This window comes from Rana temporaria, chromosome 2 (genome assembly GCF_905171775.1).
Source record: "Rana temporaria chromosome 2, aRanTem1.1, whole genome shotgun sequence".
Taxonomy (NCBI): Eukaryota; Metazoa; Chordata; class Amphibia; order Anura; family Ranidae; genus Rana; species Rana temporaria.
The window spans coordinates 439,559,037-439,564,410 of NC_053490.1; the positions used below are offsets into that span (position 1 = coordinate 439,559,037).

General features: G+C 47.4%; 1 non-coding gene across 1 annotated transcript; it reads right to left on the reverse strand.

Annotated features, from left to right (window-relative positions):
- Positions 1-4,746: 4,746 nt before the first annotated feature.
- On the reverse strand, positions 4,747-4,854 carry LOC120929736. The gene has a single exon (XR_005747443.1). It is a non-coding gene; the product is annotated as a U6 spliceosomal RNA (small nuclear RNA).
- Between the last annotated feature and the right edge of the window lie 520 nt (positions 4,855-5,374).

Here is a 5,374-nt window from a genome sequence, read left to right on the forward strand (position 1 = left end):
CTTCCCTATGAAGGGGCACCCCGCTCGGCCGAGTGGGGGGGAAGGCTGCTGCAATTTGCAAACGCCTGGCGGGAAGAAGTTCAGGACAAGTGGGTCATCTACAAGCTGGAATTCAGAGAACTTCCACCACTCCGTTTTCTGAGATCAAGAATTGCAAAAGATCCAGAAAAAAGAAGGCCTTTGTTTTTGGCCTTGGAGCGCCTGTTGTCCCAAGGGGTATTTATAGAGTTAGCCCCAGAAGATTAGGGCTCAGGGTTCTACTCAAACCTTTTTACGGTTCCAAAACCAAGCGGGGTCAGATGTCAGACCTATTCTAGATCTGAAAAGCCTGAATCAGTTTCTGAACATCTGCTACTTTCGCATGGAGTCTGTCCGTTCAGTTGTCTCCACCCTCCAGGGAAGAGAATTCCTGGCATCAATAGACATCAGAGATGCATATCTACGTGCCAATACTCCCCCACTCACCAAAAAGATTTCTAAGGTTTGTGGTGGATCAGCGCTACTTTCAGTTTGTGGCCCTTCCTTTCGGTCTGGCTACTGCACCTCGAGTGTTCACGAAAATACTTGCCCCGCCCCTGGCAAGGCTGAGGGTACGAGGCATAGTGGTAACAGCCTATCTGGACGATCTGTTGCTCTTAGATCAGTCCGCTACATGCTTGGACCACAATGTGCGCAGCACAGTGGAGTATTTAGAGTACCTAGGCTGGGTCCTTAATCTGGAAAAGTCCTCCTTACAGCCTGAAAAAAGGCTGGAATATTTGGGCATGATTATAGTCACGTTCCAAACAGGGTATTACTACCCAAGCCAAAGGCAAAAGCCATGGGAGTCTTGGTCAGAGTGATAAAGGCAAAAAGAAGGCCTTCCATCCGTCTATGCATGAAATTATTAGGATAGATGGTACCCTTTTTCGAGGCTGTCCCTTACGCCCAGTTTCACTCAAGGCCGTTGCATGGCAGAATTCTGTCCGCTTGGAACAAAGATGTTCAGGCCCTGGACCTTCCAATGATCTTATCTCCAAATGTTCGCCTCAATTGGTGGTTGCTCCCCCAAAATCTGTCAAAAGGAAGATCCTTTTTTTCCGGTTACCTTGAAAATGGTAACCACAGACGACAGCCTTCTAAGCTAGGGGGGGCAGTTCTGGAAGAGGCAGGGGAAGTGGTCCGGAGCCAAAAAGCTCCTACCCATCAACATTCTGGAGATTTGGGCAATTCATCTGGCCCTCAGAGTCTGGTCCTACAGACTGCAGAGTTGTCTTGTGCGGATACAGTCCGACAATGCTACAGCTGGGGCTTATATCAATCACCTAGGGGGCACCAGAAGTCTGGATGCTCAAAAAGAGGTAAATCACATCTTGTCCTAGGCAGAAAGGCATATTCCTTGCCTGTCTGCGGTCTTCATTCCAGGGGTAGAAAATTGGCAGGTGGATTTTGTTTTTTAAGCCGCCATCAACTGAGTCCAGGAGAATGGTCTCTACACCCCGACAAATTTCAAGTCATATGTTAGAAACGGGGTATCCCAGATGTGGACCTGTTGGCTTCCAGGTTCAACACAAAACTGGACAACTTTGTGTCAAGGACAAGAGATCTCTCTTCTTTTTATACAGCAGGGTAATTATCCCCTTTTTCATTGATGCTGATACTCTTTTTTTTTTTTTTTTTTCTTCCATACAGGTTCTCACCACTTCACATAGGTCATCTTTCAACACCGGCCAGAATTCCGCATAGAAATCAATAGGTAAGCCGTCCCCTCCAGGAGTCTTATTCCTCTTCATCTTCTTAACCACAATCTCCACTTCGTCCTCCTTCACCGGTTCCAATAGCATCTCCGCGTCTTCAATGCTCAAATTCCCTCTCACCACCTCACAGTATTCCCGCATTTCGTCTTCCGTCGCACCACCGCCACCACTATACAGATCCGCATAAAAGGACCTGATAGATTCTATCATTCGGTCACCGCTCACCTCCTCCTCTCCTTCGAACACCGACTGGAACATCTTCTCTGGGCCAAAGGACTTCTTGAAAAAGTATGTGGTCCCTTGTTCATCTTCTTCCATTTCTTTAACTTTAGCTCTAAAGACAAAACCTTTCCCACATTCTTTGATCATCACATTCCGGGCCTCACATACCTCTTTTAGCTCTTCCTCCACACCAACCCCCTATCCTCTTGCACTGAAATAAGAAATGCATTCTGTCCACCAACCTCCTCTCCTCCTCGTGCTTTCTCTTAGCCGCCTCCACGCCCAGTTTCTTAAAGAAACCACCAATCCTAATTTTTGCCCAATACCAGCATTCCAAAATGTCATCAAACCCATGTTTTTTTAAGGTAAGTTGCTCAAAAAAAAATGGAATCTTATGAAAATCCCCTACTCCTTCAGAAAAGAACAATTGAGTTTCCACACACCCCTCCCACACATCCTAGTATCATCTAAACAAAAGGAGCCTGAGACCATGGCATGGTCCGAAAAGGGTACCAGGTCTACCTGGTACCCAACGATTTTAAGGGCCAGAGATACAAAAATAAAGTCAATCCTGGATCTGACTGGCGCCTTGTCAGAAAAGAAAGTAAAGGAAATGTCATTCTTCTGCACCATCATAGCAGTATCCTGTAAATGAAATTCATTCACCATCTCGTTCAGGGCTTTAGATGTCACATCAACACCACTCTCCATGCTCACACCCTGCCCCTCACTCCTCCTCAGCCAGGCAGCCACAACTTAAGCACATTAAAGATCATCACACGCTCCTTTTTTTCAGCAGGTACAGAGCAGTTGATTACCTAAATTCCATTCCCGCCACCTCCAAAATAACAATTTGTAACCTCCCCGGCGCCACCACCTCATGAGATACAGCATGGACATATAAGTTCTTTATAAGAATCCCCACCCCTTCATTCCTGGAATCACATGGGCAACCACACAGACGCCCCATGTTTCCACTCCTCACACAAGGCTCTTTCAATACCACACCCCTGGACACAGATAATATCAGAGCACACCCCTCCCAAATAGTCAAAAACCACCACCCTCCTCCACCTTGAACATATACTTCTGACATTCACGGAACTCACAGTCAAAGCCATCAAAAAATATATCAAAAAAGTTTGCACAGCCATATCAACAACTTATAAAAAATGCGTATCCTCCTCCAACCCTTTACTTGCCACACTAGCATTTGTCAACATTTCCTTGTGAAAGGTGAACTGGCAGACTCAAATCCTGAGCCTCCATCATCGGGAAAGCATACACCCCCCCTCCTGCTCCTTCCTCCCGAGCTCTTAGTGGAAGACTGAGCAGTCTTATCCATCGAGATTACCAGCCTCTACCCACACTCCAGGCTCTCGTCACTGTCCATCTCCTCATCACCTTCCTCACCCTCCTCCGCACTGCATGACAGCCCGCTCATCAGATCAGAGAGACGTCCTGGGCATGTCAACGCCAGACTCCTTTGCTCATCTTCCGAACCGCCATCCTGTTGACACGCTGGGGATCCATGTACCACCCTCTCCTCCACTTCCTGGTGGTCCCCGGACCACACTGTTATCCACTTGCTGTTCTTCCCCTACAGCAGTACCAAGGCTCCCAGAGTCAGTACTAGCACCTGCCACCATCACCACAGAAGCAGCGCCAGCACCAACCTCCCTGTTCACTGCCTCCACCTGCACTGTAGGCACAGCGTCATTGGCCTTACGCCCTGAGGACGCAGTAGACTGACCTGCATCAACAGGCCTAGCACTACTACCTTTTCTCCGGGACATAAATTCTAGCCTCTGCTCCTCCATCTCATGTTTTTTAAGAGTCTTAGCTACCATCCTGTGCAATTCCGTATTCCTTTTCGTTGCAAAATACTCCTCACATTGCCTTGCACGGTGACCTGGTTTCTTGCAGATGTAGCATCTTTTTCTGTCTGAAATCTTTGGAGGCGTGATCCTCAGTCCCACAAAACCTACTTTTAACCCCCCGATCACAATCTGCACTTGTGTGGCCATAAACAGCACATTTTCTGCAATAAACCGGTTGCCCGGGATAAAAGAGAAAGCCCCTTTCCCCACCAATGTTAAACACCGCAGGGGACCTCCTCACCCCACCAACACAGTCTGAGTCTGGAATGAATTTTGCATAGAATCTAATTTTACCGGTCCATATATCAAACTTATTCAGTACCTTTTTCCCACCACGCAATTCCTCACAGTAGTTGTTCAAAAAGGCCTTAACCAGGCTTACATCTGCAAAAGGATTATACATGTGTACTACAATTGCTTTCTCCTCTTGCATGAACAGGGGAATAATCTCCATTTTCTTCAACAAAACACTATCTGTAATTCTCATTTTCTCATAGATGTTCCAGCAGATCTCGGTGGAAAGAAAAGTTACATCATATAACCTCTGCTGAGGAAAATCTTGCAACCATTCTATGTCTCTTACCCTCAAGTCCAGAAACTCCATCAGAACATCCACCAAAATACGATAGTCCTCAAGTTTACTTCAGCTTTGAATTCCGACTTCACCAAGAACTGGATTGAATCCCGCATGCCACGGAACGCCATCTTGGCACCAAAAGAAGCCTTGCCATCTCCTCAGACCAGGGGTACCCCCAAAGGAGCCCCTAGCTCCGCCTCCAGAAAGGCAATCGCTTCCCGTTGCCCGGGGACTAAGCCTAAGGCTAATAGCAGCAAGGGGGGGTCCTCCAAAAAGGAACGTTCCCCCCAAGGCCGACCATCGGGTACCCCAGGTACCTCTTGACTAAGTCACAACGCAGCAGAACTTGGAACATGGAACACTTTATCCTTGCGCAGGGGCCATGCTACTCTTCTCTGTATTGTTCCAATTTTAGTGTATGTGCTGCCAAAGCAAGCACAGATCTAAGGCACTGCCCAAAGTGATTATAGACCAGGGGCCCTTCTTCTGCCTGCATTTTAGGGAGAGTCGCGCATGAACTTCCAATCTGGTTTTGGAGCAGCAAGTCTTTTTCCGAAAAGGCTTAGGAACAAATGAGATGGAGCGCAATATTTTTACCCAAAATTGAGTTTTCCGGTGGTAAATGTCAGGATTTTCCCTGAGCTGGTTTTCCATTAGCACCAAAAGGCGAATAAATTATGCTGATCCGTTCATGGAAGACGACTTCCTGTTGGGCCAGAGAGTTCAGGAAGTGAAAGCAGCTGCGGTCGAACTACCAAGTCAGCTGATATCACGAGAGAATAGAGGTTTATTTCTATTTTTATTTCTATTTTTTTGTTCCTGTGATCTGGGATCAACTGCCGACTGGGTGACAGGCTGGATTCCAGATCCTTGTAGTCTCCCCAGTTTTGGCCAGCGAGCGTGTGCCGACCTTAGCTACGCACTGGGTCGTCCACGACATGCCTGTTGCTCTACAGGTG